The sequence below is a fragment of the Ranitomeya imitator genome, chromosome 3 (genome assembly GCF_032444005.1).
Source record: "Ranitomeya imitator isolate aRanImi1 chromosome 3, aRanImi1.pri, whole genome shotgun sequence".
NCBI lineage: Eukaryota > Metazoa > Chordata > Amphibia > Anura > Dendrobatidae > Ranitomeya > Ranitomeya imitator.
Window position 1 is genome coordinate 737,069,883 of NC_091284.1, and position 13,114 is coordinate 737,082,996.

The following is a 13,114-nucleotide window of genomic DNA, read 5'->3' on the forward strand; positions in this document are numbered from 1 at the left end:
GTATCATGTGACGGTGCATAGACCGCCCCTGCGAGCAGCAGCACAGTCAGTGCACTCAGGACCACTGGCGCCCGTCTCCTAGCAACCAAAACCGCTGTCAAAAGGTCGCTGGGCTGAAAAGAGGGAGGGAGACGACCAAGCCACGCCCAGTCTGTTCTGCTGGGCCAGTACGTAGCGTCAGGGGGAACCTCTGCGTCCTGCGCCGTGACGTCACGGGATCTCCTAGAAGCTGAGAAGTGCGCCGCCTCCCTCCTGACTGGCTCTCCATGACCCGCAGTGGACGAGTGCGACATAAGCCGCGGTGACCGAGTGCAGCGGTGACCGGACGCAGCGGTTTCTACTCTGCTGCCCGGAGCTTTTACAGGTGGAGAGAGATGGAGCTGAGGGAGAGCCGAGACTAGGAGTGCAGGCAGAGGTGCGGGAGCTGTCAGCGGAGCCAGGGACAGCACGGTGAGTGCACGGGGACTGTATCTGTACACTGACAGCTCGGCACTGTATGTAACGGGCCGGTGCGGGGGGGATACGGTGTGTAATATGCCGGTGCGGGGGGATACGGTGTGTAATATGCCGGTGTGGGGGGGGATACGGTGTGTAATATGCCGGTGTGGGGGGGATACGGTGTGTAACGTGCCGGTGCGGGGGGATACAGTGTGCAACGTGCCGGTGTGGGGGGGATACGGTGTGTAACGTGCCGGTGTGGGGGGGGATACGGTGTGTAACGTGCCGGTGCGGGGGGATACAGTGTGTAACGTGCCGGTGTGGGGGGGATAGTGCCGGTGCGGGGGGATACGGTGTGCAACGTGCCGGTGTGGGGGGGATACGGTGTGTAACGTGCCGGTGTGGGGGGGGATACGGTGTGTAACGTGCCGGTGCGGGGGGATACAGTGTGTAACGTGCCGGTGTGGGGGGGATAGTGCCGGTGTGGGGGGGATACGGTGTGTAACGTGCCGGTGTGGGGGGGATACGGTGTGTAATATGCCGGTGTGGGGGGGGGATACGGTGTGTAACGTGCCGGTGTGTGGGGGGGATACGGTGTGTAATATGCCGGTGCGGGAGGGGATACGGTGTGTAACGTGCCGGTGTGTGGGGGGGATACGGTGTGTAATATGCCGGTGTGGGGGGGATACGGTGTGTAACGTGCCGGTGTGGGGGGGATACGGTGTGTAATATGCCGGTGTGGGGGGGGATACGGTGTGTAACGTGCCGGTGTGTGGGGGGGATACGGTGTGTAATATGCCGGTGCGGGGGGATACGGTGTGTAATGTGCCGGTGTGGGGGGGGATACGGTGTGTAACGTGCCGGTGTGTGGGGGGGATACGGTGTGTAACGTGCCGGTGCGGGGGGGATACGGTGTGTAACGTGCCGGTGCGGGGGGGATACGGTGTGTAACGTGCCGGTGCGGGCGGGATACGGTGTGTAACGTGCCGGTGTGGGGGGGGTACGGTGTGTAACGTGCGGGGGGGGATACGGTGTGTAACGTGCCGGTGTGTGGGGGGGATACGGTGTGTAACGTGCCGGTGCGTGGGGGGGATACGGTGTGTAACGTGCCGGTGCGTCGTAGGGATACGGTGTGTAACGTACCGGCGTGGGGGGAGATACGGTGTGTAACGTGCCGGTGTGGGGGGGGGGATACTGTGTGTAACGTGCCGGCGTGGGGGGGGATACTGTGTGTAACGTGCCGGCGTGGGGGGGGATACTGTGTGTAACGTGCCGGCGTGGGGGGGGAGATACGGTGTGTAACGTGCCGGCGTGGGGGGGATACGGTGTGTAACGTGCTGGTGTGGGGGGGGGATACGGTGTGTAACGTGCTGGTGTGGGGGGGGGGATACTGTGTGTAACGTGCTGGTGTGGGGGGGGGGGATACTGTGTGTAACGTGCTGGTGTGGGGGAATCTAGCACGCTGTGGGCCGGTGGATGTGTTCTGCTCTCACCACTACACTGTACACCGTGGGTGGTCCGGCCGTCAGTATCAGTTTTACCCCCGATGTGGAGACTTTTCTTGTCGATCTCTCAGGACTCTGTGTGAAGTTCGCTGCTGATTTGTGTTATTTTCTGTTCTTTCTTCACACATTGTGACCTCTTATTAACTGCTGCAGTATATTATAGAGCTAATGGGGTGCACAGACCAGGGGCTACAGACCTGGGGGGCTTCTGTTGTAGCTCACCTTTGTTAGTAAACATCGCTCCTTTTTATTGTTTGTTCTGTCCTATTTACATTGCTGCTGCCCTATCACATAATGATGGACTGATGCTTTACTGTTGGCAGCTGACAAACTGACAGCTGTCAGTCACCTGGAAGGTTGCCCACGTGGCATCCAGGGTTGCAGTGGGTCCTTCTGTCTCTTGGTAAAAAGTGACAACTGTAATAAAATAAGAAATACAAAAATCAAATCCGATTCCATAGATACAAGGCCCTCCAATCGGATCAACCCGCCCGACTGAGCAGACATGGATGGCGTGTATGAAAATAAATATGGAAAGCGTCTCACATGTTTGTGGCTGCGCATGGCGGTGCTTGCAGTCAGATAATAACTACATTTCAGAGTAAGGCCTCATTCAGACATCCGATGTTCTCACGTACCAGTAAAACAGACCGTTTGTTTTGGCCCAAGTGTGGTCTGTGTGTCATCAGCTTTTCTCGGAGAGAAAAAAAAAAATCTCCACCTTCTCCTATGTGATACTTCATGAAAATCGGACTGCACTTGGATGGCATCAGAGTCTGGTCCAAGATCTATAGACTTGCATTGCAGCTTTCCATCCGACCCTTGGATCAAAATCGTACGTCGGTCCACAAAAAAACCCATGGTCGGGTCATTCCATGGTGGCTTACGTTACAACACAATATAGTAACTTGCGTTACAAAGATGATGGTTCAATCCAAAGGATGGTAACATTGTAACGTAAGTTACCATCAGCTTAGTAACGTAAGTTATCTATATTTCTTGTAATAAAAACTGTTACTTTTAACTTGAGAGGTTAAAGTACATTTTTTAAAGTTGCTGGCACTATGGTGTTTTAATAAAAAAAAATAAAAAATAGTGCTTCACCCCTGTGCCTTTCCTTTTTTTCGTAATGTAAGTTACCAAGTAATAACACTGTATATTGTATTTAATTTTGTTGTTGAAATATCAAACTGTTGAAATCTCTTGAGAAGTTTAACCCCTTAATGACAGCCAATACGTCTTTTAACTGACTTGAGATATAAGAGAATAGCCTCCCCATACAGGTGACAATCCAGCAGCTGTAGGCTGGACACTATAGCTGACAACTTGCTGTATCAGCCACGATCAGTGTTTGCACCATCCAACTCTGTTTAACCCCTTAGATGCTGCTGTCAATAGTGACTACATCATTATAAATGGTTAACAGAGTGTGGGGGCTTCCTCTTTATCCCAATTGGTGTCCTCAGATCATGATTGCGTGGTCCTGATGTTTGCCATGGCAATTCACGACCAAATAGTCGCCTTAGAGTCTGTCGCTGTAGTAATCTGTTTAGAAGTTAGAGGCATTTAGGTGGTGAAAATACACTTTTTCATTTCTGTCATGCCACTTTGCATTAATTCCTGAAAAGCACCTGAAGGGTTAATAAATTACCTGACAGCAGTTTTCGATATTTCAGGGGGTGCTGTTTTTAAAATGGTATCACTTTTGGGGGTTTCCCAATATATGAGACCCCTAAAGTCACTTCAAATATGGATAAGTCCTAAAAAAAATAATTCTGTAAATTTCCTTGAAAAAATGAAAAATTACTGCTACATTTTTAAACCTCCTAAAATGCTAACAAAATAAAATAACATTTTACAAATGATGCTGATGTAAAGCCGACATGAGGGAAATGTTATTTATTAATATTTTGCTGTGGTATGACCATCTGAATTAAAGGGATAATCATTCAAAGTTTGAAAATTGCTATTGTTTTAATTTTTTTCTCAAATTTCTGATATTTTTTATAAACACAAAACATCGACCTAAATTTACCATTATCATAAAGTACAATGTGTCCCGAAAAAACAATCTCAAAATGACTGGGAGGTGTTGAAGCGTTCCATAGTTATTACTACATAAAATGACACTGGTCAGATTTCAAAAATTTGCCTCCGTCACTACAATCTACATTCACTCCTTTTTGTGCCTGCCTTCAAAGAACAGTCTGTAGCCAGTTTTGGCTTGTGAATGTAACGTAAGTTACCAAGGAATGACCCGGTCGTGTAAAGGGCCCCATAGACTATCACAGGCACACGGATAGGACTTACAGGTGAAAAATTGACGTCTGAATGAGCCCTCAAGAAGATGAGTATTATTGGGAACCGGAGAGAAGAAAAAAGGATCCATGGGCTGCATATAAATGGTTTGCTTTTTATTTTATTTCATTAAAATGGAAAATGTGTTGTCCAAACAGATTAAAAAGAATCCAACATTCTAACACGTTTCTGTCTGTAGCCCTTAGTCATAGAATATGTAACATATTAATTATAGTTATATAATAATTATAATAATCATAACATGTTATTATAATATGTAACATATTCTACGACTAAGGGCTACGTCCAGAAACGCGTTAGAATGTTGGATTCTTTTTTTTAACCTGTCTGGACAACACATTTTTCCTTTTTGATGAAATAAAATAAAAATCAAATTTTATTTGTATCCAGCCCATGGATCCTTTTTTCTCTCCTTTTTTGTTCTAAATATATCCGATGTTCAACGGATTTGGATCCTGGCTGCACTATTAAGAAGCAACCAACTATACATCACACTGTGAGGCTTATTTCCTCATTTCTATTTTTTTTTCTCTCCTTTGGATATTAAAGGGAACCTGTCACCCCCAAAATTGAAGGTGAACTAAGCCCACCGGCATGAGGGGCTTATCTACAGCATTCTGTAACGCTGTAGATAAGCCCCCAATGTAACCTGAAAGATGAGAAAAAGAGGTTAGATTATACTCACATGGGCGGTTCGATCTGATGGGCATCGCGGTCCGGGTCCTGGGCCTCCCATCTTCATAGGATGATGTCCTCTTCTTGTCTTCACGCTGCGGTGCAGGTGTACTTTGTCTGCCCTGTTGAGGGCAGCGTAAAGTACTGCAGTGCGCCGGTGCCTGGAAAGGTCAGAGAGGCCCAGCGCCTGCGCACTGCAGTACTTTGCTCTGCCCTCAACAGGACAGACAAAGTACGCCTGCGCCGGAGCCGCAGCGTGAAGACAAGAGGAGGACGTCATCATAAGAAGATGGGAGGTCCCGGACCGGACCGCGACGCCCATCGGACCGGACCACAGCAGGAATGGCCCTGGGTGAGTATAATCTAACCTCTTTTTCTCATCTTTCAGGCTACATCGGGGTCTTATCTACAGCATTACAGAATTCTGTAGATAAGCCCCTGATGCCGGTGGCCTTAGCTCACCTTCGATTTTGGGGGTGACAGGTTCCCTTTAATGGGAACCTGTCCTGTAGATATGGAGTTAATAGGATTCTGAACCTGCTGGTGCTGGCACGGAGAGCCCCGCTGCCAGGAAAAAATTAACTTTATTCCTCCCGGCAACATTCTAATTTGTCATGGGGCCGGCACTGGTTCAGTCTCTGCTCTGTGTATAGCAGCTGTAGTCTCCTCCCCCCTTCCCTCCCCCCCCCAGCACTGACTGACAGCGGCTCAGCATTCGGGTCAGCTGTCAGTCAGCGCCAGGGGTTCAGTTACAGCCGCCACTCTCTATGCACTGAGCAGTGAATGAAACCCAAACGCTGCCGAGAGGAATAAAGTGAATTTCCTCCTGGCAGCGGGGCTCTAAGTGCGGACGCCGGGCAGGTTCATAACACTATTAATCTGCAGATTAACTCCATATCTTCAGGTTAATAGCATGTTTTTCATGTGACAGGTTCTCTTTAAAAAATGTGAAAAGCCTTCCCTCATTGATTGAATTGCAGAATGACGTGAAGACTGACAGGCAGATCAGTGATCGAGAGGGAGCAATGATGAAATCTGCGTGTCGTAATCTAAAATTGTTGTCTGGACCATATTGACGCCTCATTGACAACTTGTAGGTTCAGAGCAGATGTTTGTAGTTAATGTGTCTAACAACTGCTGAAAGTATTAAAAACTTTAGAAATTAAATTAAGCAATGTTTTTTTGAGTTGGGGGGGACTTAATTGTAACATCAGAGGGTGGTTTATCTTTAGTCTGTTTTACTTTACTGATATTGTGTTTTATTATAAATCGTTGTGTTGACAAATATTTCCAGTCTTTTCTCTTGCATGTTCTGCAGTTCTTCCCTTTGTAGATGTTTTTCTTTGAGGATTCTTTGTGTCTCCTAGTATTCAGGTTGGGAAGGGGGGAAGGATGCTACCACACAATTATCACAGAGCTGTTTCTACAGTGTCTGTCAGAGATGGTAATGAGTATGTTGTATTTTTCATGCATATGTAACATCCCTTGTATATGATCCTAAGCAGCTGTGTAGCTGATATTGGCAGCCTGCATTCTAATATTTACCTTTCAGTGGCATAATGATCATAGATGAATTGGGTGGGGGTAGACCTCTAAGTCTTCTGGGTAATTTCGCAATGCATCTCTGGGAACGGAAGCTGGCGGAGGCCGCGCGCGGCTCTGTGGACTACGGAAGGTGAGAATGGCAGTTTTTTTTTTTTTTTTTTTTTTTTAATTTTTAACATAACATCTTTTTACTATTGATGCTGCATAGGCAGCATCAATAGTAAAAAGTTGGGGACACACAGAGTTAATAGCAGCGGTAACGGAGTGAGTTACCCGCAGCATAACGCGGTCCGTTATCGCTGGCATTAACCCTGTGTGAGCGGTGACTGGAGGGGAGTATGCGGGCGCCGGCACTGACTGCAGGGGAGTAGGGAGGGACTAATCGGACTGTGCCCATCGCTGATTGGTCACGGCAGCCATGACAGGCAGCTGCCGAGACCAATCAGCGATGCGGGATTTCGGTTACGGAAGTTGAGGACAGAAAGACGGAAGTACCCCTTAGGCAATTAGATATAGATATAGATTCTCAAATATATTTTTATACAACACTGTCCTGATACGTGCACGGTTTTTATACAGTGCTACTGTTTGCCACTATATGTTTAATAAAGGCAATTTTATTTGAATATTTCTTGCCCAGTATTTTGATAGTCCACCATTTCAGGGTTTTCCTTCCTACTTTACAATAGGTGTGTAAAGAGAAAAAGCACACTGAATGAAAGCAGTCGTATATATTCTAGTCTGAGCAATGTAAAGTAGATGGAATTATTGTATGTAGGTATATACTTGCTTAAAGGCATGAATGGCTGACCATTCGGATAGTCAACAGGTGTGTACTGTATAATGCAGTGCAAGTGCGCTGCTGCCAAAACGCTGCTATTCATGATCATGGTCACGCACCCTTAGGACCCAATGGTATGACCAATGCTTGGGTGACTGGAGCGCACAGTTTGCCAGTCTGTACCCCACTCTGGGTGTTCTCGGGTAACATAGTAACATAGTTAGTAAGGCCGAAAAAAGACATTTGTCCATCCAGTTCAGCCTATATTCCATCATAATAAATACCCAGATCTACGTCCTTCTACAGAACCTAATAATTGTATGATACAATATTGTTCTGCTCCAGGAAGACATCCAGGCCTCTCTTGAACCCCTCGACTGAGTTCGCCATCACCACCTCCTCAGGCAAGCAATTCCAGATTCTCACTGCCCTAACAGTAAAGAATCCTCTTCTATGTTGGTGGAAAAACCTTCTCTCCTCCAGACGCAAAGAATGCCCCCTTGTGCCCGTCACCTTCCTTGGTATAAACAGATCCTCAGCGAGATATTTGTATTGTCCCCTTATATACTTATACATGGTTATTAGATCGCCCCTCAGTCGTCTTTTTTCTAGACTAAATAATCCTAATTTCGCTAATCTATCTGGGTATTGTAGTTCTCCCATCCCCTTTATTAATTTTGTTGCCCTCCTTTGTACTCTCTCTAGTTCCATTATATCCTTCCTGAGCACCGGTGCCCAAAACTGGACACAGTACTCCATGTGCGGTCTAACTAGGGATTTGTACAGAGGCAGTATAATGCTCTCATCATGTGTATCCAGACCTCTTTTAATGCACCCCATGATCCTGTTTGCCTTGGCAGCTGCTGCCTGGCACTGGCTGCTCCAGGTAAGTTTATCATTAACTAGGATCCCCAAGTCCTTCTCCCTGTCAGATTTACCCAGTGGTTTCCCGTTCAGTGTGTAATGGTGATATTGATTCCCTCTTCCCATGTGTATAACCTTACATTTATCATTGTTAAACCTCATCTGCCACCTTTCAGCCCAAGTTTCCAACTTATCCAGATCCATCTGTAGCAGAATACTATCTTCTCTTGTATTAACTGCTTTACATAGTTTTGTATCATCTGCAAATATCGATATTTTACTGTGTAAACCTTCTACCAGATCATTAATGAATGATAGGAGCTGTGTGCGTTTCTCTCCTGAGCTGCGCACTTCTTAAGTCTCGTTTTTAAGCGACTTGTGGGGGTCAATTAAAGGGACATAACTAAGCATTAGCAAACAATACATTTTTACCTTTTTTAATTAGAGGTATGGGTAGATATATGGCATAATGCACTTACTGTAAATGAGAAGAATTGTGTTTTCTTCTTTATTTGTAGACCCCCCCCCCCCCCCCACATGCAGTGCTGCAGAACATGTTTTAGAGGATGGAGAAGTTTCATGTTAGAACATTCCCTATATTTTTAACAAGAAGCCGCTGACGCACAGTAGTAAGGTATAACTCTGCTTCTCTTTGTAAAGTAGGAGTTCTGTATAGGTCAGTAAGTGACATTACGTTACCCCTTCCATGAATAAACACGGAAATGTCGATAGACTAATAAACTATAATGAACACAAGTTCTTCCTTGGTATGTCTCGTACACAAAAAAACTGCCGTCTGACCTCCTCCTCCCCCCTACACGCACACACGCACGCACCCTACCTACCTATTCCTTCAGGTCCTGAGGTTTTTTATAGACCTGCAACATTTTAAAGCTTATTGAAAGACCGGTGACCTATTGCTCAATAAAAACAGACAATAAGTAATCTTTCAAGATGCATCAAATGAATGAAACTGTGGGATGCAGAAGCATTGCTTCCTGCTGGAGGCGCTGTTGATGCAGTTTCTTGTTGCCCCAATGACACATGATTGACGTGATTACACAGCTTTGTCGCTGATCGATTCACTCCCTACAATTTACATATATCTCATGTAACTAGATTAAAAATGAATGTAGGAAAGAATTGACAGACTGCAGTGTCCACATCCTGTAAATTATCACCAACCGTCTGCTGCTGAGATAAACCGGCTCGGATGGCCTTTATCAGACTGGAGATGACATTTTCTTTTAGAAGGAGAACTGCCAAAAATTGTCTAGAAAGACCCTTTAGAGTTGCACAGTAAAATATTTTTCTTTATCGGTCACAGGATTGACTTGTGCAGGCTTCGCCCTCCCTATGGCACCATTATTCTTCACGTCCTGTTTGACCATTTAGCCTTGTCATGTCCACGTTACCGTTCATATCAGTGCACATGTGTAAACGGCCATTGATGACTGCAGGTATTTGTGCGGATGGGACAATGTCCTATGGTGACACTGAACTTCTGGTCCATAGACAATGCTTTTAGGCTAATGAGACTCATGTCTGCAAATGATGGTGCAGATTATCAGTGCTTTCTAAGGCCCCATTCAGACTTCCGATACATCACGTATAGCAGTTGTACTTCTGAAGGTCCTATGTGGCCATTCAAATGGCCGTGATTTTTCAAAGTCCACAGAAAATTACGCAGACGTGACCAATTTTGATCCAAGGGTCCGATCAAAATCATCAATGCAAGACTGTGTGTCCATGAAAAACTCAGACTAAACTCTGATGCAAGCAATCCATTTTTTCACGTAAGTCATGTTTGATTTTGGACTCCCAAATCCTGTTATTCTCTGCGCCGCCGTCAAAGGAGTCTGGTAGTAGCTCTCTCCTCTGTATGGAGGAGTCAGAGGAAGAGAGCTGCTGGATTAACCCATCATATGACCAACTGTTGGACCCCTTAGATTAGACCATTTTTTTCCATAACTCTGTCGTATCTGTTTAGCCTAAGTTTACATCATTTTTTATTTGCAGCAGTAAGGTGCAGCACAATTATGGCGTATGTCGTTGCACAGAATAACATGCCAATTTCCCATTAAACCACTTCCCTTTTCAACGAGGCCACACTCCTATGTCAGACAAGGTGCAGAATGTTTTTGGCACTTATTATGCCAATATTCTGGCACCTTTTTATGTAGCTTTATATGGTAAATTTTCCCCAATATCTGCTGTTTACTAGAGGCTTAAAACAAGTAGTAAAATAGGAGCCCAACAAATGTATTTTTGCTTAGGCGTTTTAATGTGAAAGGGAAGATTGTGACTCCGTATGTGAATCCACATCATCATTTTTACATGTGATATCTGAGCAGCAACACAACGGTGTGTATAGGGCCTTATCAATTCACTTTTACAGTCAGTGGACAGTTCTGCTGAGTGAACATGGACACGCATGCTTCCAATGAAAACTCAGTGGCAACCTCTACAAGTTATAAGTAAATGTGTTGTGCGTTTGGCTTTACCCTTTGCTCTGCAAGCTGTAATTCTAAAATCTGCATTACAGGTCATTCTGCCCTGATTTTGGATATTTTTGCCCTGCGTGTGAATGATATTTGGTAGAATCTCATCTACTTCAGCTTGTACTTGAATAGCTTGAATATGCACAGCGCAGTCTCAGCACGTCTTTGTTATTTTGCTGCGTTTTACATATTTGAGGATTAAAATATTAGATGGAAATTTTATTTTTGATTTGACCTTGGTAGTCAGTCACTTACCGGCCGGATTTAAAGTGTTCCATGCACGGCCAAACAACAAGCTCCATGTTTGCTCAGGTTAGAACATTTGGTGTTTACTTTTCCATCCCCGTTCGCCCACTCATGCCTTCACAAGTGGTCCGTGTAGATGTAACCTTGGATCTTACCTGTGCACCTGCGTATGATATGTACAGTTTGGCAGCAACTCGTTACGTTGGCGCCAAAGTATTACTGCTGCTTGATCTCTAGGAAATGATATGTAGGAGTCAGTGTTTTGGGATTCGAGCAGTGCAAGCTGGTCCTAGATTAATGAAAGTCAGAGACATCTCTCCATGATTTTGTCCGGACCACTTAGTCCACAAAAAAACACGGATATGTCCCCAGCCTAATAAACTGTAATGAAAATGAGTTATTTCCTTGGTATAACTCGTATGCCACACACAAACACACATGCTGTACAAAGTCGACCTGTCTGTTCTTCTTTTTTTCTTAGATCTCTGCAATGTGACATTCCTCTGGACGCGGCCGATTGTCTGATATCCAGCTTTAGAAACCCCCGGCCAAGACCCCAGCGCTGCAAAGCAACAGTGCTAACCACTGTGCCGCCCTGATCAGTAAAGGTTCTATTTCCACCCCCTTTACCACTCTTAATAATGCAAGAGTCGTGGGACTCAGCGGTGTAACTACCGGGCCCAGAGAGTCAGGGGCCGGCTGACGCCAGCAGTTGAAGTATATTGCGGAGCACGGACAGATCGGGTCCGTGTGCCACAATACACGATGTTGGCCAGTCATTGGCAAGCAGCTGATGTCTGCATGGACGTGTCACTACATGCTCCTGTTGCATGTCGAAGTCAGCTGCCGGCTTCACAAGAGGACGTGTGCAGGAGCAAAAGAAATGTTGTTTTTTTTTTAATTATTTTTTTTTTTTAATAAGTGTCCATACTAGTATATGGATGACTATGGGCTGTGCATTATACTTTATGGATGACTATTGGGGTACATTATACTATATGGATGACTGAAATGTGCATTATTTTATATGGAGGACTATGGGGGGTGCATTATACTTCTCCTATGGCGCCCATGACTTCTGTATATGCTTCTCGTGAGTATAATGGTTTATTTTCTTCTATGCATTAAAGAACAGCAGCAGAATGAGGGACATATACCAGGATAAGAGACATATAGCAGAATGGGTGATATGTGCCAGGATGAGGGAGAATATGTATAGAATTTATTCAGGATGAGGGAAGGGGTCCGGGCCAGATGTTGCACCAGGGCCCATCAGACACTAGTTATGCCACTGCTAGGACTGATTTAGCAATGCCTCACTTCCACTAGTATTTTCTTTGCATCAAGTGGTTGGGAGATCCCATAGTCCAGAACCTTACTGATCATAAAGTGATGGTATAAGCTAGTAGTGTGTCATCACTTTATCTGGTTGGAGTAACCTTTTAATCCATTGTTGCTGTCTGATGTTCAGTGAGAGTATAGGGGGCTAAGAAGCTAGCTCCATGCACCGCTAGCTTCTTAGCCCCCCTATAGAGCAGAGCTAAATCTGATATTGGTCAGGAAGCAATCATCAGAAAATGACTTGTTTAAATCAAGTTTTTGGGTTACATGAAAGGGAAAAAAAACCAAACATGACAACTTTGTTTTTTTTTCCTTTTAAATACATCTCACAATTTTTTTTTTTTTTAATAAATAAAATTGGTAATCTTGCAATTTTTACACTGGCCACCAGTTTTTTTTTTTTGTTTTTTTTTAAAAGACTCTGCTGTCTTTTGTGGAAGAGTTTATAGAAGTTTCATTTTAAGAGGCAGGATTATAATGACCTGTAACACCCCTCTCCTTTCACATTGATCTTCACACAAGCTCATGACACACTGGAAGGGGTGATCCAAACTGGGATTCTCAAAGGAAGTGTCTTCAAATGGGAAGTAGAAATCAAAATAAATCGGTTAGCTAGCATTTTGAGGAATGATTGGGAATGTATATTTCAAGTGTATTGGGAAAAAATAGAGTATGATAAAAAAATAGACATTTAGGATTAAAGTTAGTTTGTGTTTCAGACCATCCCTTTAATGAAAGATGGGGTCGGGATCTGACCATACTGCTATGTACATGTGTTATTTATTGAAACAAAAGGAAGTTGTAGTCTAAAAAAAAAAAAAAAAAAAGCCCCGAGACCACCCATAGACCCCATTAGTGGTTAATGACAGCCAAAGCTTTTCTGCAGAAATCACCCTGAA

General features: G+C 44.8%; 1 protein-coding gene across 1 annotated transcript in view; it reads left to right on the top strand.

Annotated features, from left to right (window-relative positions):
* The first annotated feature begins 212 nt into the window (after positions 1–212).
* FNDC3A (fibronectin type III domain containing 3A) overlaps positions 213–13,114 on the top strand; it is a 365,351-nt gene continuing 352,449 nt past the window's right edge. The window contains exon 1 of the mRNA XM_069758841.1: positions 213–450. The gene's annotated coding sequence lies outside the window, so the exon portion shown is untranslated. The remainder of the gene's footprint in view (positions 451–13,114) is intronic.